The 19,580-nt window shown below is 37.1% G+C and overlaps 1 protein-coding gene across 3 annotated transcripts in view; it reads right to left on the bottom strand.

Annotated features, from left to right (window-relative positions):
• RC3H1 (ring finger and CCCH-type domains 1) overlaps window positions 1-19,389 on the bottom strand; it is an 81,480-nt gene extending 62,091 nt beyond the window's left edge. The window contains exon 1 of one of the 3 annotated variants that reach the window (XM_081299713.1): window positions 18,266-19,389. The gene's annotated coding sequence lies outside the window, so the exon portion shown is untranslated. The remainder of the gene's footprint in view (window positions 1-18,265) is intronic. The other 2 variants (XM_081299711.1, XM_081299712.1) reach the window with 2 other exon arrangements.
• Window positions 19,390-19,580: the final 191 nt, after the last annotated feature.

The following is a 19,580-nucleotide window of genomic DNA, read 5'->3' as shown; positions in this document are numbered from 1 at the left end:
TTCAAATGAATGAAAATAACACACCATACCAAAACTTACACGATACAACTAAAGAGGGTCCAATAGGAAATCTATATAGTTTTAATACTTGTATTTAAAAAGAAAAATGTCAAATCAATAACCTAAGACAGTGGAAAAAGAACAAACTGAACCTAAAGCAAGATGAAGGAAGAAAGTTAAGAGTGGAAATTAGAACACAACACAGAAAATCAACAGGGGAAAAAAATAATCAATGAAATACAAAACTTTTCTTTAAGAGCATTACATTAAAACATTTTTTTAGGGGAAACAAATGAAAGGAAAAACAAACTGACAAATCTGAAAAGCAAGACTGACCAAGGAGGGGAAAAAAAGAGAGAGAGAAGAAATGAAAGAGCAACACTACTATTATCCTTACAGAAATAAAAACGTTTATAAAGAAATACTATAAGGAACTGAGGTTGTGGCTCAGTGGTAGAGTGCTTATCTAGCACACGAGGCACTGGGTTCAAACCTCAGCACCACAAAAAAATAAATAAATAAAATAAAGATATTGTGTCCAACTACAACTAAAAAAATATTTTAAAAAATAGATGAAAAAAATCTAGGTGAAATGGACAAATTCCTTAAAAGACTTAATAAGCTGGGAAAAACTGACTAGAAAAGAAATAGGTAATGTAAGATCTGTTACAACTGGAGAGATTGAATTTTAATTAAAAAATTATGACCTAAGAAAAGCTCAGGACCAGATAGATGCAATGGAAAATTCTATTAAAAAGATTTTTAAAGAATTGATACTAATCTTTCATAAACTCTTCAAACAATAGAAGTTACAATACCCAGCTCATTCTCCAAGGTTAGAATTATGCTGATACTAAAATGAGACACAGAAAAAACAAAACCAAAATACCACTAATATGCAGAAGTCCTCAACAAAACACTAACAGATTCTAGCAGTATATTTTAAAAAACATTATACACCACAACCAAGTTGGGTGTGTCCCAGGAATGCAAGGTTGGCTTGACATACGGAAAAAAAAAATCAATAATGTAACATGCTACAATGATAGAATAAAAACTAAAATCACATGATTATTTCAAGAGACACAGAAAAGGTATTTGAAAAAATTCAATACCCTTTTTCATGATAAAAACACTCAAGAAATTAGAAATAAAACAAACCATGGTTAACTATTTTTTTTTCACGAGGATACTAAAACTACTCAATGGGGAAAGAATAACATTTTCAACAAAAGGTGTAGGGACAACTGGATAGCCACATATGCAAAAGAATGAATTTGTACTCCTAAATCATACTGTATTAAAAGAAAGAAGAAGAAAAAGCCCTTAAAGCAGATTAGAGATCCTTAAATATAGGATCTAAAACAATATTTTAAAAATTCACAGGGATGAATTTGCAAAGTGGCTTAAACATTACCTTCTAAGTTAAGGAAACTGGAACAATTTAAGTAACAAAATATAGTGGTACTGCATTATAACCCAAAATATAAAATATCTATTAATGAATCCATATTGGTACAAATAAATGACTAAATAAATTAAAGGGGAAGGAAGAGACAAATTTCCCCATGTAGAAGAATTCCAAATAAACTATGTAAATACACTACCCTGAGGTACAGTTGGCAGAACTCCTTAAGTGTGAGGTAAGTATAGTGATTTCCTTTCAAAAAATACAATATGGAAGGCGGGTACAATTTTACAGTAAAGAAACCTGACAAACACCACTTCAGCCAGGTGATCATGGTCAACATCAACATCTATAAATTATGTTAACAGTGTTAACTCTGTAGTTTTCTTCCCCAAAACTCCTAGTCCAGTTTAATCAAGAGAAAAATCATACATCAAATTCCATTACAGGAGGATCCTACAATATATCTGAGCAATGCCTCTGTAAACTGCCAACATCATCAAAAATAAGATGTCTAGGGGATTGTGGGTCATCGGTAAAGCAACCACCTAGCACATGTGAAGCACTGGGTTTGATACTCATCACCATATATGAATGAATAAGATAAAAGTATTGTGTCTACCTACAAATAAAAACAAATTTTAAAAAATAAGTCTAATAAACTGTCAGAGCCAAGAGAAAGCTGTGGAGATGTAATGACTGAAAGTACTGAGGTATTCTGGATAGAATTCTGGACCAAAAAAGAAAAAAAGGACATTAGGTAAAAATCAAGGAAACCTGAATAAATTTAATCAATTTTAATTATATCAATATTGGTTCAACTGTAACAAATGTACTAGTCTAATGTATGATGTTAATAATAGGGAAAACTTGGGGAGAAGTAAGGAAATTCTACCTGCTCAATTTTTCTGTAAACTACTCTAAAATAAAAATGTCAAAAAAAAAAAAAAAAAAAAAAAAGACCTACATAGTACAACTGAAATTCATATTTGGGTTTGTCTAACTTTACTAATATAAAAATTGCTCCTTAGGTTTGTTAATCATTTGTTGTGGTACTTTGCAAAGATAATCATAATTCTTCCCATCCCTATAAATACACTCTTTTGTAATTTGACTTTGCTGTTCTTACCATCAAGGGATGGATTCTTTTCCCCAAATGTTCAATCCAGGGGACCATGACTTACTTTGAACAGCTGTATGCAACAGAAGTGATACTGAGAGAATTCCTAAACCTAGATTTTCAGTTTCCATTCTCACTCTTTCAGGATGTGAGGAAGCTTAAACTGGCCTGCTTGAGGATGAGACCACAAGAACAAGGGGGGGAAAGGTCTTAGCTCATCCCACTAAAATGATCAGCTCCAGTCTGAGAAGCCAGATGACTGAAGTTACATTAAATAGCCCCAGGGGAAACCAGCAGAATAACCACTCAGCTAAACCCAGCCCAAATTGCTGATTTATAGAATTGTAAGCAAATAAAATGTTTTAAGTGATTTAAGTTTTAGTGTGGTTTTTCAATAATAGATATCTGATAATTGTTTACATAATGAAAACATGATTTTACATTTATAAATTTCAACACAGCCTTCTGAAGAAACAGTAATACTAAATATAATATTGATACTGAGTAAGTATATAATTTTTCTGAGGTCCAAAAAAGTACTGTGTTCACTTTTCATCACACGACTAAACTACCTGACAAAAAAACAATTTAGAGGAGGAAAGATTTATTTTCGCTCATGGTTTCAAGGTTTCAGTCCATAGTCAGCTGGTTCCATTGCTCTCGCCTGAGGTAAGGTAGAACATCATACAGAAGGGTATGGAAGAAGGCGGCTGCTCAGTTCATGGCAAGTAGGAAGCAGAGAAAGAGGTGAGGGTGGAGGAGAAGAAGGAACAGTAGAATACAGTCCCCAAGGGCCTGTCCTCAGTGATTTAATTCTCCAAATGCCCACCTGTCCAGCATTACCACCTAGTCATCCTTGCAAACTATTAATCCATCAAATTAATCCACTGATAATGTTAAAGTCCTCATGATTCAATTTAATCATGATTCAATGATTCCTACCTCTGAACATTTGCTTCATTGCCTTTAACCCATGAGCCTTTGGGGCATTGCAGATCTAAATCATAACACACATTAACAATCACAACATGCCCAAATTTAGTTTTGTAATTCTGAATCATAATCATCAGTAACTAAATGGAAAAGCAAAATATTATGTTCTCAAAAGCACAGCAGGACAACAAAGCCCTTTTGATTTAAAAATATGTACCACTTATGCTGAATGTAAATCTATTAAAATTTATTATTTTCCAAATTCAACATACTTAAGTCATCATCCATGCAGTAGTTCTAATCTCTAAGCAGCATTAACTCTTTTAATGCTGATAAGGATTCATATGCTCAATTGTTATCAGTCCTTAATGTTTACAATCTAAAGACTGAATTTTTCCTTACTATTATCACTTTAGTTAAATATCTTCAGCAAGTGAAGCTTGCTTTTCCCTACCTACCTACAAATAATATTTTCCCCTACCAATCACTTAAAGACTATCTCATTTAATCCAATATCATTCTGAGAGTACCTCTACTAATGAAAGGAAGAAAACAGATAATTCATATAACTTAATGATCTAGTCAAATTTTAACCCTCATCTGTCAACTCCAAAACCTTTATTTTTTCCACTATAACACAATGCCTTCCAACTTTCAGCATGGGGAATTTTTCATAATCCTTAATAATTAACATAGTAGTATGCTACAACTGAAATAAAATCATGCCTGTTTTTGTCTTAACCAGACGATGACTAGATTGAATGATTCTGGCGATCAAACCTGGAGCTTTGTGTATGCTAGGCAAGTGCTCCACCACTGAACTATATCCCCAGCCTCATGACTGGTTTTAAATAGAAACTCTGGAACTGATTTAGCCTACATATTAAAAACAAACAGAAAACCAAACCAAACAACAACAAAAACAAAAACAAAAACACAACAGGTTACAGAACACTCTTTCTTTAGAAGATAATTACAAGGATAACTTTGTTTTGTTTTGAATATTTTATTAGAACATTTCCATTGGGAAATAATCTGGGCAGTAAAACAAAATGAATCCAAATTTATATATGAAGTATAATATACATACAGAAGAATATACTGATCAAGAGTGTTCAGCTCAATGAATTGCCATGAAGACACACATTACCAGCACCCTAAAAGACTCCCTTACCACAATCCCCTCCTCAAAGTCAATACTATTCTAATTTCTAACACTTTAGTTTTATGATCACCAGTATTTATTCTTTCCTGCAACTTTTTTTTAACCTTTCCACTACATTTTCATTTAAAACTGTTAAGAAGCACTCCAGTTAATATGACTATGATTATTAAGCTATCCTTTATGAACTCATTTTTGGAGCAGTGATGACATGTATATTTTGAACATAGCAGATTTCTGAAGAACTATGAATGAATCTAGAACTGGTCAACAAAGAGAAAACAGGCAGACTCAGAACAAGTGAACTGCACAAGCAACATACCTTTTTTGCAATAGGTGGGTAATACATTCTGACCCCTGGATTTTTTTTTGCATTGAAGAAAAAAAAATCTAATGCATTTTATGATAAAAATAACATCACAATATCAGTATTACTAAAATATATGGTCTCTTTAATCTACTGACCAGAGTTTAATAACATTTTCATTAACTTCTGGGTTTTTTTGTGCAGACTGACTATATCCCTGCCCTTTTTTCACTCTTTACTTTTAGACAGGGCCTCCCAAAACCACCAAGACTGCCCTAAAACTTACAATCCTCCTTCAGCCTCCTAAATTACTGAAATTACACACATGCCACCATGCCCCAAATTTGTTCATCTTTATGGACTATGCCTTATTGAATTTCCAGAAAATAATGTTACAATGAATTTTAATAGCAAATACTTTTAAAATATTGCTGCAAGTAGCCAGGCCTGGTGGTGCACAACTGTAATCCTAGTAGCTCAGGAGGCCGAGGCAGAAGGATTGTGAGTTCAAAACCAGACTCAGCAACTCAGCGAGGCCCTAAGCAACTCGGCAATTAAGCGCCCCTGGGTTCAATTCCTGATACCAAAAAAATGCTCTAAGAAAAAGAGGAAGAGGAAGGGGAAAAAAGAACAGCTCATTGTTCCACTTTAGAATTGTTTCTAGACTATTATTGCAGACAAAATTTCATTTTGGAGAATTTAAAAGAATGAAGAAATTGCTACATGAACTCCAAGTGCAGAAACCTACAGCTACAATGTATATTATTTATACTGCATTATTTTTATCTTTGCATAAAGTGGTTTGAGAACAGGAATATGAATTGCAGAAGATGACATTTTGCTAATTTCCAAGTAGCTGCTACTATAAGAAAACTTAAGGATTTGTTGCTAATATATCAGAATATAAAACACTTCTTCCAAATGGTGTAATGATAATCTTCTAGGGATTAAATTCATGCTTCGGTTTGTACAGTGTGTTCAGGGAAGTGGGACTAAAAGGGCAAATTAAGTCTAACTGCTGTGGGATACACAACAAACATAAATCTACTCATATTACTCTTCATTCGTTGGCAAAATTAGGAACCATGATTTTTCTTCCACCAAAAAATTATGAACAGGGCTGGGGTTGTAGCTCAGTGGTAGAGCACTTGCCTATGAGGCACTGGGTTCAATTCCCAGCACCTCATCTAAATAAATAAAGGTAAATTGACAATTAAAATTTAAAAAACAAATGAATAGCTTGTCCCACTCTTAACCCAACTCTAAGCCTTTCCCCATTTCTCTACACATTCATGTGAATTCCTTCAGAAGGCCTTCTCTAATCACCTTATCTAAAACTGATACCCTAATCCCAACCCCTCTTCATCCAACACGCTATGTTTTACTTATTTTGTTATAGTATATACCAGCCATTACTAAATTCCATAAAGACATGGATTTTTTTTTTGTTTCTATCTCTAACCATTTTTGAGTCATTCTATGTGCCAAGGACTATTTCTAAGTATTCTTCATCGATTATCTAACTTAATCCTCAAAATGACTCTGTTAGACACCATTATTAGATTAGAGCTCAAGAAATTGAAGCATGTGCTAATCACATGGTAACTAAACTTATCCCATTATTAAATTTGTAATTCCTTCTGTAATTTTTATTTCTTTGGTGAAACCATTTTTAGACAACCTAACATATCTGGTAATCATCTCTGATTCCATCCTCTTCTACCCCCATTTAAATATTAACTCTTGCATCTATAGCTTACTTTCTATCCCTATTTCTCTGGTTGAACTCTTATTTGCTCATTTATTTAAAAAAAAAAAACTTATTGAGCATCTACTATGTGCAAAGATAGTGCCCTAGAAACTCAGGATACAGCCCTGATGATCTGGACCACACAGTAACCTCTTAATTGAGCTTTTAGTCCAGCCTACTTCTTGACTTCCTCCATCCTCATCATAATTGCCAGTCATTTAACTATGTAATATTATTTTACAACAAACAACTCAATGTATATAAAGAGCAAAAGATTTGAAAAGACATTTCACAGAAGACAATATCTAAATGGTCCATAAGTATACAAGATGTTGTATGAAGAGTTATTATAAGGTAAAATTTTATTTTAACAATCTGAGTAGAATGAATTAATGTTTAGTCAATTACCAGGGGAACAGGTACAATTTAACATTCAGTGATGCTTAGGGTTGAGGGTATAGCTCAGTGGTAGAACAAACACTTAGCACATATAAGAACCTGGGCTTAATGCCTAGCACCAAGGAAAAAAATTCCACAATGCCTTCAAAAGAATATTACCTGTACTAGGCCTTGTAAAATTCAAAGTTGTTATTATTATTTACTATTTTAGTTGTAGATGGACACAATATCTCTATTTTATTTATTTTTTTGTGGTGTTGAAGATCGAACCCAGTGCCTCCCACATGCCAGGCAAATGCTCTACCACTGAGCAAAAACACCAGCCCCTAAACTATTCTTACATGCATTTAAAAAAGATTTCTGCATTTTTTATTCTAAGAATTTCCTTATTTCAAAAACCATCAAATGTATGTCTAGCATGTATAAAGCCATGGGTCCAATCCCCAGATCCCCCACTACATACACACACACACACACACACACACACACACACACACATCCTTATAATATAATCTATAGAAGCTACAGGGACAGGTTAAGTAAGTATATTATTCTTAATCTTTAGAAAATTAGAATCTAAAATGAGAAAATTTATCTTAGTTAATTTCTGTCTATAATTCAGTTATGATGATAAAATATTTTCCCTTCAGATGTAATCCTTTTTAGGTTACAAAAATAATTTCCATTACTAATATAAATTGGCTTAGTTATAGGAGTAGGCTTTCATCTAAACATACACAGTAAAATGATATTTCCCCCATGAAACTGACTCAAATAATGGATCAATTCAAAAACCCCACAATACGCCAGGTGCAGTGGTACATGCCTATAATCCTTTTTTATGAGAGACTGAGTCAGGAGGACCGAAAGTTCAAGGTCAACCTCAGCCACTTAGTAAGATACTGTCTCAAAATAAAAAAGGGGGTGTTCATTGGTTAAGTACCCCTAGGTTCAATTACCAGTACTAAAACAAACAAAACCACAACTTGACTTCTTAAAAAACGATTTATTTTTTTATTTTGGTGTCGGGGTGTGTGTGGGGGGAATAAACCCAGGGGCACTTAACCATTGAGTCACACCCCTAACCCCTTTTTTGTATTTTATTTAGAGACAGGGTCTCAAGTGAGTTGCTTAGCATCTCACTAAACTGCTGAGGCTGGCTTTGAACTCTTGATCCTCCTGCCTCAGCCTCCCAAGCTTCTGGGATAACAGGCATTATTTTTTAATAAATTTAATTTAATGATAGGCTAGATTTAAGCAGAGTGACAGTTTTAATCAAAACAGATGAGGCCCGGGGATACAGTTCAGTTGGTAGAGTACCTGCCTTGTGTGCACAAGGCCCTTGGTTCAATCCCCACCAAAAAAAAAAAAAAAGAAGGAAGGAAGGAAGGAAGGAAGGAAGGAAGGAAGGAAGGAAGGAAGGAAAAGGCAAACTGCTCTCATTGAGGTATTTAGTATAAAAATTCACATATGGGGCTGGGGTTGTGGCTCAGTGGTAGAACACCTGCCTCACACACATGAGGCACTGGGTCCAATCCTCAGCACCACATAAAAATTATGTCCATCTACAACTAAAAAAAATAAATAAAATCCGCATATACAATAAGGATTTTAAAAGCAGTAATTACAGGGAAAGCATTTCAAAATGAAGATTAAAATTTAGGTGTTTTAAAAGTATAGTATTTACATATGAAAGACTACTATATTTTTTTTCCCCTCTGTGATACTGGGAATTGAATCCAGGGGGGTGTGTGGGGGGAATAAACCCAGGGGCACTTAACCATTGAGTCACACCCCTAACCCCACTGAGTTACATCCCCAGACCTTTTTATGTTTCAGTTTGAGACAAGGTCTAAGTTGGTCAAACTGGTTTTGAACTTGCCTCAGCCTCCCAAATTGCTGGGACTACTACTACAGAATGTCCTCACAAAAAAGGCTTTGTCAGCAAGTATAACTAGTACAGAGAGGGTAAAAATCAAGACCATATACAGTGTAGCCACCTTTACCAAAAGACTAAGTACAAATACAATTTATCTGAAAAGTAAAAGAGACTGATATAAGGCATGCGCACGTGTGTGTGCGCACGTGCGTGTGCATGAGAGAGACAGAAAGATAGAGATACACACTGGAGATTGAACCCAGGAGTGAGAGACAGACAGACACTGGGGATTGAACCCCGGGGGTGAAAAGGGGGTGGAGAGAGAGGGAGAGGGAGACACAGAGACAGACACACACACACACACACACACACACACACACACACACACAGGGGATTGAACCCAAGAGAGAAAGAGAGACAGATACTGGTGATTGAACCCAGGTGAACACTGGACTACACTAACCCCCATATCTTTCTTTCTTCCTTTATCTCTTTTTCTTTCTGCAGACAGGTCTTTCTATGTTGCTCAGGCTGGTCTTGAACTCCAGGAGACTAGAGTCATCCTCACGCCTCATACCTGACAGCATAATATTTTAAATTACAAAGTATATAATTAGTCCCAAATAACCTCTTCAAAGGGGCTTATAATTTATAAAAGCAACCCAGTGGCAATCCCAAGAGAAAATCAGAAAAAGAAGATCCAGATTTTAATCCCAACTCTGCTGTTTATTGGTTCTGAGGCCTATATATCTTCCCTAAATATTCAAAAGGTTTAGAGAAAAATACAAAAGAAAAAGATAGCTCCAGATTTTAGGGACAAAGAAGAATGGAATAAAAGATGTTATGAAGAGAAACATGAAAAACCTTACTATTAAGATTAGAAAGTACTGAAAATACAGGTTTAAGGAAAAAATGTAAATTGTTTAAGTTCCTCAGAGTGAAGATAAATAAAGAACTGAACCTTGAACATGTTAAGTGCTTTTCAATGTGCAGCCATTTACCATGTGTGTTTATTAAGCCCTTGAAATGTGCTGGTGAGACTGTGGACTAAATTAAATGTTATTTAAATAAAATGTAAATTTATCCAATCATAGACTATTATTCAGGGGTAAGAGGTAAGATGAAATGAGCTTTCAAGTCATGAAAAGATATGAAAGAACCTTAAACACATTTCGCTAAGTGAAAGAAACCATTATGAAAAAGCTACATACTGTATGACTTCAACCATGTGACATTCAAGAGGCAAAACTATGGAAACAGTAAAAAGATCAGTGCTCACAAGGAGTTTAGAGGGAGATGAGATTAAAAAAAAAAAAAAAAAACGAAACACAGGGCATTTTTAAGGCAGTGAAACTGTTCTTCAAGACTCTAAAATAGAGTGGACACATAACATCGGCCGTATGACAAAACTCACAGAATTGTACAATGACACAAGCATGAAACCTAATGTAAACCATGGGTTTTATTTGTTTTAACCCAAGGGTGCTCTAATACTGTACTGTATCCCCAGACCTTTAAATTTATTTTTATATTTTAGACAGGGTCTTGCTAATGTGCCCAGGCTGGTCTAGAACTTGCAATCCTCCTGCATCAGCCTTCCAGAGTAGCTAACCTAAAATCTGTAGTTAATTGTGGTTAATAATGGCTCATCAAGTTTAACAAATGCATTATAAGAAATGCACTATACAAATACAAAATGCCAACACAGGAAACTTTATAGAGAATTCTACTTTTTATATAATTTTTCTATAAACCCAGAACTTAAATAATACATGCAGCCAGCAGCTGGTATTGAACAGCACAGACAAATGTAAAAATGAAAGATTGAGGGCTGGGGTTGTGGCTCAGCGGTAGAGTGCTTGCCTGACAAGTGTGAGGTCCTGGGTTCAATCCTCAGCACCACATATAAATAAATAAATAAATAAATAAATAAATAAATAAATAAGAGATCCATTGACAACTAAAAACTATTTTTTAAAAAATGAAAGATTGATATGAGAAGAAAATGAGAATGGTAATATTAAGAATTATTTCAGGAATGGGGCTGGGTTTTTAGCTCAGCAGTACAGCGCTTGCCTCACACATGCGAGGCACTGGGTTCGATCCTCAGCACCACATAAAAATAAATAAAGATATTGGTCCATCTAAAACTAAAAAAAATAATAATAATTTTTTTAAAAAAAGAATTATTTCAGGAAGAGGGTAGAAGGTGGATGAACATGATCAATGCATGATATGCAGTATCAATGAATCCCATAAATGTGTACAATTAATGTTTTAATAATTACTTTAAAAAATACTTTATTTCTGACTGCCACTGCCACTACATGTACAGTTAATTCTAAACTGTACAGTTTTTATGTTGCTTTAATATTAAAATATTATACAACTTTTTCAAACATTTTAAATAAAAACCTTTCTAAAATTACTTTTGTAAACAGAACTTAAAGAACATAAAATGTATTAAATGTGTACTAGTTATTAGGTACAACAGTAAAAATATATATTATATCATTCAAATTTCCAAACAACCTTTAAAAAAAGATATTACCATTTCTGTTTTTAGGAATGAGGAATTATAAAGTTTGAAGCAGAGCCCCTGTCTAGCAAGCATGAGGCACTAAGTTCACTCCCTAGAACTGCAAAAAAATAAAAACTCAAAATGCTACTGACGCAAATATGAAAGCACAGAAATTCAAATATTATAGACTTGATCTTTTCCTAGAAAAAATTTACTGAGTTGTGAATATTTTTATAAAAAGGAGAGAAAGATTCATTTCAAAATTTAAATCCTTATTTTGGACTAGACAGAGGGGAGTGAAAAGAGGGGAGGGGACGTGGGGGTAGGAATGACAGTAGAATGAATTGGACAAAGTACCCTATGTGCATATATGATTACATGACCTGTGTAACTCTACATCATGTACAACCAGACAAATGAGAAGTTATACTCCATTTATATATGATTTGTCAAAATGCATTCTATTGAAGTATATCTAAGTAGAACAAATTTTTTTAAAAAATTAAATTCTTCCGTTTAGATCTCTCCACTACAAATCTTTACTAATAACAAGAAATGTATTTTTCACTGTTCATCATACATTTCAAGATTTCAATTAATTAGAAGTATTATTTTGAATTAAAGATATTAGTCCATTTTTATTATTCTTTATTTTTTTTTTAAAAAAGTGTTACAAACCAATTGCCTCCATAATCATCTCAAGAATAGGATTAAGACTAAGGTTTCTAGAATTTATTCAAAACACCAGGTGTGGCGGCACAGACTTGTAGCCCCAGCTACTCAGGAGGCTGAGGAAACAAGAGGATCAATTGAGGAGCCACGAGTTTGAGACCAGCCCAGGCAACACAACAAGACTCCCTAAAATTATTCAACAATAAATTAATAAACGTCATGTCAGGCAAATCATAACTCTAGTGTTCTCAAAGATTAATTGAGTAGTTATAAAGTTGGAGTCAAAGATATGAAAGAATTTCAATCTAATTCTAAAAGTCTAATTCTAATGTAACCTCAAGTAATGTATTTCAATTTCTTCTGTATATTAAGAAAAACTAAAAGGCAAACATGTTCTAGCTAAGAGATTAAATAAGTATTAATTGCTCACATTTGTATAGAACATTAAATTTTAGTTAATTTCCACAACTCAATGAAGAAATACAAATGAGTTTAAGAAACTAAACTCTTTTGATCAAAGCTAAAACCAAAAACATCTGTGACTCTCAATTGTTTCTTCCATATTGAGTTCCTGACAGCATGTTTATGGTATCTAAAGAAGGGATGCAAAGAATGAGCAACCCTACATGCATGATTATTCCTAGCAAGCACACCCCAAAGGTTTTTTGTTGTCATTGTTGTTATTGTTTGTTTTTGGCAATTTCACTTGTACGTAGTCTCTTCCTCAATCTTGTTTGAATTTAATGTCATTTAAATCCACAGAAATAGAAAGCAGAATAGTGATTGCTAGGGATTAGCAATTGCTAGGGGAATTTCGGGGTGATGCATTGAAGTGGTAGTTGCACAACACTGTAAATATACTAAATGCCACTAACTGTTCACTTTGAAATGGTTAATTTTATGTAATGTGATTTTTTTCCCTCAGTAAAAAACTGTATGTTAATACATAGATAAAACTGACTCCCTGAAAAATCTTTTTTTTTATATTTATTTTTTTAGTTTTCGGTGGACACAACATCTTTCTTTCTTTTTTTTTTAAGAGAGAGAGAGAGAGAGAGAGAGAGAGAGTTTTTTTAATACTTATGTTTTTTAGTTTTCGGCGGACACAACATCTTTGTTTGTATGTGGTGCTGAGGATCTAACCCGGGCCGCACGCATGCCAGGCGAGCACGCTACAGCTTGAGCCACATCCCCAGCCCCCCTGAAAAATCTTTACTTCTTCACAAACACTGCTGAGCTGGGAGTAAAAAATTGTATGTTAATACATAGATAAAACTGACTCCCTGAAAAATCTTTACTTCTTCAAAAACACTGCTGAGCTGGGCGTGGTGGTGCATGCCTGTAATTCCAGCGACAGGCTGGAGGTAGGAGGATCCGGAGTTCAAAGACAGCCTCAGCAACTTAGGGAGGCACTTGCAACTTATGGAGACCCTGTCTCTAAATAAAATATAGAAAAAAAAGGGCTGGGGATGTGGCTCAAGCCCGGGTTCGATCCTCAGCACCACATACCAACAAAGATGTTGTGTCCGCCGAGAACTAAAAAAAAAATAATAATAAAATATTAAAAAAAAATTCTCTCTCTCTCACTCTCTCTTTAAAAAAAAAAAAAAAAAAAGAAAGAAAAAAGGGCTAGGGATGTGGCTCGATGGGTTAAGCACCCAAGTTCAATTCCCAGTACCAAAAACAAACAAACAAACACACTGCTACTATATCCTAATGTTATTTGGATCTTAAGAGATTTTTAGATAAAAATGATTACAAGTTAAATTATTATTATATATGCACAGTAATAATCACTGAGGGGCATAACCAATGCCAGGAAAACATTATGAATTAATAATTGGTTTCTCACCTAGTATACAGAAAGCAAACAAAAATATTACATAAGAAGTAAACAGGCTCAAGTCTAAATAATAATGGATAAAAATAAATATACTGAAGCTAATTGTCTTGGGTACATAGGGAAACATTACTGAAGATTGGTAAACCTCACACTTGAAAATATTAGAAATATAATAAATACTTAGAGGGGCTAGAGTTGTAGCTCAGAGAGAGAGCACTTTGCCTAGCATGTGTGAGGCACTGAGTTAGATCCTCAGCACCACGTAAAAATAAATAAAATAAAGGTATTGTGCTCATCTACAACTAAAAATATATTTTAAAAAAGGAAATAGAGAAACTCTGGACTCATAAAAATTCCTTTGTGTAAATGTCTATAACTTCCAAGGCCTGTCCAAATCCACTCTAGACTCCTTGATTAAGTAAAAGAAAACGGGGGGGGGGGCCTGGGGATGTGGCTCAAGCGGTAGCAGGCTCGCCTGGCATGCGTGTGGCCAGGGTTCTATCCTCAGCGCCACATACAAACGAAGATGTTGTGTCCGCCAAAAACTAAAAAAAAATAAATATTAAAAAATTCTCTCTCTAAAAAAAAAAAAAGAAAAGAAAAAAAGAAAAGGGGATCTTAAAATGGATCCCAGAGAACAGGCTCATTTTAAAATTTGACTATTTTGTTATACAGGTCAATCTGAGAAGTTAAGTCCTCTGAATCAAATTCTAAAGAATACCTAACCCCTGAGCATAGATAGGACCAAAGCTAAACCAGGTCAGAATACTGTGCGAACGAACATCCTGATCTGAGGTGTTCCTCTAACAGGGATCATTTATCAGTTTTCATTTTGTTGGATGCTGACTGCCTTCAAGATATATGCAAAAGAGACTGACTAGACCCCATCAAACTCCACCTCAAATCCTAAGATATAAAGAAAAAATAAAAGCCTTCAGAATTCTAAATGCCTAAAGAAAAAAAAATTTAGAAATGATAATTATAAATATTAGCTGACCAAACTTTAACAGCATTGAATCTTATTAATTTTTAAATTTTCACAAAATATTTTAAAGGTACCATTTAGTAACTATTTACATAACAAGTTAAAACCATGAAACAATCACAGCAAGGTCACAAATCTGTCTTATATAAATGATATAAATTTCTATATTTCATAGCATCCAGATCTAATAAAAACAAAAGCAAGTGTTACTTTGTGGTTTGCAAGACTGAACAATTTCTTCACCATGTAAGTGAATATTTGGCAGGGTACAAATAATATTAAAAAGGAAATTAGAGGTAAGGGCAAGTACAGTATTACAAAACTGTTCACAGTTAAAAAAAAAAAAAAAAAACCTGTCATCACGGAAGATGCTTCAGGGTTGTTTTGTTTTGCAGTACTTGGGACTGATCCCAGGGGCATGTTACCATGAAGTTGCATTCCCAGCCCTTTTTATTTTGAGATAGTCTCCCTAAATTGCCCGGCTAGCCTCAAACCTGTGATCCTCGTCCTGCTTCAACCTTCTGAGTTGCTGGGATTACAGGTGAGCACCACAGTGCCCAAATTGCTTCAAAGTTTAATAGTGACACATGGTGACAGCAGTAAAGCAGCTGGGACATAAAACCCTGGTCTGAGTAAGCTCTTTTATCTAGTAATTATGTGACTTTTTTTGCTAGTTATTTAGCTTTTTCCAGCCTCAGAGTCTACACCAGTAAAATATCTCAGGTGGCAGGATCCCAAATTCAAAGCAGCCTCAACAACTTACAAAAGCCCTGAGCAACTCAGGAGACCCTGTCTCAAAATAAAAAATAGAAAAAACAGAGAGAGCTGGTATATGGCTCAGTGGTTAAACATCCCTGGTACCAAAATAACCCACCAAATACTGTAGCCTAACTAGAAGGATTAAATGAGACATTTTTACTCATTCAAAAAAAATATGCTCTGAAAAAATGTAATTTTATTTTATCTGAAATTCCCTTTTCCAATCTCTTCAAATGAATCAAACATATGTTAATTATAATTCTTAAAATATGGTTCCAAAATAAAGGAAATGTTTAAATATTACTGGAGAAAATATGAACTGAAATGAGACCCACTGAACTTGAAGATATGACAATAGAGGAATCACAAATCACATAACAGGTTTTTCTTGCATTGGGGATTAAACCCAGGGGCCCTTCACCACTAAGTTACATCCATGGTCCTTTTTATTTTTTATTTTCTTTGTGTGTGTGTGTGTATTGCTGAAAATTGACCTGAGGGCCTCCTGCATGCCAGGCAAGCACTCTACATCCTCAGCAGGTCCTTTTTATTCTGAGACAGGATCTTGCTAAGTTGCTTAGGACCTTGGTAAATTACTGAGGCTGGCCTCGAATTTATAATCCTCCTGCCTCAGCCTCCAGAGTCATTAGGATTACAGGTGCAGGCCACCTCCATGGGCTCTCATGATAGTTTTGACAAATAAATAAACAATTCCCTAAAAAACTTCTCAATATTAAACAGAAAATAGGGACCCCAGACTGAACTCAAAAATTACTGGCTCAATATTCAATTTCAAATAGAAAATTTTCCCACTTAAAAAATCTTTGTTTCAGGAAAATGTTATCAAATGATGTAATTAAATCCATGATACAACATAATGAATTTTTTTTCCACAACCAAGCACACTGAATACTTGAAAATTACAAACTCACAAATCAGTACAATTGTTCTAATAGACTTTGGGGCACAAATAAATTTAAGCATCCCTATAATATAGACTTTACTTGGACTCTATGGGCTGAGGGGAAAAAGTGTTCTTTCTGAATTACTTATTCCCAAAAAAGTCACATTAGCAGGAGCCATGTGAAAGCTGAACATCCACAACATTATTTATGGTAGGCATAAAATGAACATTCTTTCACTCCAAATCCTAAACAACTTAGGTTAGCCTCCATGTTCACTCAACTGCTAGTGTATTCACCACCAATTTTTGTGGAAGAAGTAAGAATTAGAATAGTGTTACTTATTAAACTTCACATAACCCGACAAGGCTTTCAATTATTGCAAACAGGAACCAATCCTTATCAGAAATTTACCCTTAAAATAGATCAAAGATAGTAACTGTCTTGATTGTCTGCCCAAATCAATCTTCCTCTCTAGAATATGAATAAATCCCTTAGATGAACCCTGCAATTGAAAGTTAAAAAACAGTGGAAAGCAACGTTCGGATATATCCAAGCAATTTTAATATCAATTTCTGTGCACGAAGTTACAATCCGGAAGAGAAATAACTTAGATCTTTTCTTTCTTCTTCACTTGGAAATTAATGTGGTAAATGCCTTGAAAACTTAAGTTTAGGAAAATTAGTGGCTAACTTTGAAGGCTGAGACACTACTAAAGTACAGAGGAGCAAATAGAATGGAAGAGCTGTCTGTCTCCTTCAGCGTAAACACAACAGAACCATAGCTGTTTCTAATATTTGAAAAGTACTGGTAAAAGTTTTGAAATCTTACAAAATGTGCTTTTGATATTTCAAAGCCAAGAGGCAAAAGTTGGCCTTTTAAATAATTTTAGGACAAAATTAGGAAAAAGGCGAGATTAGAACACCGGACAGGACCCCAGAAGCACGTCTCAGGGCTGAAGAAGTGCTTCCTGAAGTCCATTTTATGCTGCTTAATGCTCCTTCGGCTGCACGTTAATAATTCAAAACGGCTCGTCTGAATAAAAGTTCTATCCCAACATTACAATTTGCGCGTTGCCAGTCAGTGGCTTTGTCTGAGTTTCTTGGGCTGTTCCGGGCTCTCAAGACGCAACGCTGCCGGCTCCACCGGGCCCTACTCTCAGGTCGCGGTCCCCCGGGACGCGGCACAACCGCTGCCGGGAGCCGCCGCTCTGGGCGGTCTGCAGAGAGACGCCCTCCACCCCGGCTACAGCCACTCGGCTGCGGTGGTGGTGGCACTTGGGCCGCTTTTTGTTTTTTCCTGAAGACACCTGCACACGCAATTTCCCCTCGCCGACAGGAGAAGGAAGACTGGGCCGTCGTCCCAGAGCCCGGGGAAAAGGACCCCGCGGGCCTCGGCGGCCAGCGGAGCGGCCTGCCCGCTGCCGCCCCGCCCGCCGCCGCCCGCCGCCGCCCGCCCGCTGCACTCGCTGCGCGCCCCCGGCCCCGGCGCCCCCGCCCCGGCTCGCGCGGCGGCCTGAGGCCTGCGGACGCCGGCTGCGGACGGGCCCGGCCGCCGGCGGCGCAGGGCGGGACGAACCTCCGCCGCCGCCCCATTGTTCCCCGCCGCGGCCGCCGCTCGCTCACCGCGCTGGTCCGAGCAGCAGCTCCTCTCAGCTCCGCGTTCCCGCGGCCGTCGCCACCGCCGCGGCAGCCGCCGCCGCCGCCGCCGCCGCTGCTACCATCGACGCTGACTCTGTCCCAGGCCGCCGGGCCTCGGCCGCTGCCGCCAGCGCCGCCTCCAGCCCCCCACCTGCTGCTGCCGAGGCCGCTCCTGCAGCAGGGGCCATCTTGTAGGTCGGCCTCCTCTTCCTCCTCCGCGTCCTCCGCCGCCCCGCCGCTCGTTGTCCTCGTCCCCTTCCTCTTCCTCAGACTCCGGCCCGCCCCGGAGACAGGGGCGTGGCCCGGAGAGGCTCCGCCCCCGGGGCGGGGAGGGCGGTGGAGTCGCCGGCGCGCGGCCGGGCGGGGGTGCTGCGAGCGCCCTCGGGCCGGGACCAGTGGAGGTGGGCTGCTCGGTGGCGCCCGCGTCCTGGCTGGGGTCCCACGCTCCCAGAGTGGGCCGTCCCTTCCACGTCTCCCCACGTGTGCTTTCCCCGCTACCCTCTGTCCAGGCTCCCCGCCACACCGGCTTTGCCCTTTCGCCACCCGCTCCTAACGTCCCCAAAGAGTTGCTCCTCCCCCGCAGGGAACCACCCAGAGGCCAGGCCAGTCGCTGCTCGGAAACGTCTTTGGAGCAACGTGAACAATAAGAACTATAAGGGGTGGAAAGGCACAGCTTCCGCCTGGAAGAGCTCCTGCATCTGGACGCTAACCTGTGACTTCAAAGTTTCTTGCTCCTTATGAAAAGGATGTTGTCTGGGTTTGAGAATGGGAGAGAGCTTCAAGGCTGGACCATTTAGCCAATCCCCTGCTTTTGAGAAGGGATAGAAAATGCAGTTCATTTAATATCGTACAAATTTTGTTAATTTCAACACCCATTTAATAGTCTCCACTCCACTCTGCGATTTGCTTCGATTCTTGGCCAAGAGAGCAGAGAATTCGTTCTTCTGTCCTTTCTTCATTATGTACATCAATCAAAGAAAAAAATTGTTAAGAAACTTCTGTCCCTAACTTAATAAAGTGAATCTCTGTGACCCATAGTTTTTATATTATTTGTAAAACATATCACATACCTTCTTAAACTTGCCAAGGAAGAACACTTTTTAGTTGATAACACTGCCAGCAACTAAGATTTCAGCTCTTTAGAAGACCTATTGATGACTCTATATTGATTAAATATACTGCCTTTGAGGTGGGCTAAATCTATACCTTCTGTCAGCCTACTGAATACAGCAGTACCCTCTTAGCTGAAGTTTCTGTGGTATGTCATCCTTAGAAAACTGCTGTCTGGAAATATTAAATG

Source organism: Spermophilus citellus (assembly GCF_964194105.1).
Source record: "Spermophilus citellus genome assembly, chromosome: 6".
Taxonomy (NCBI): domain Eukaryota; kingdom Metazoa; phylum Chordata; class Mammalia; order Rodentia; family Sciuridae; genus Spermophilus; species Spermophilus citellus.
This window is presented reverse-complemented; position numbering and strand designations above follow the sequence as displayed.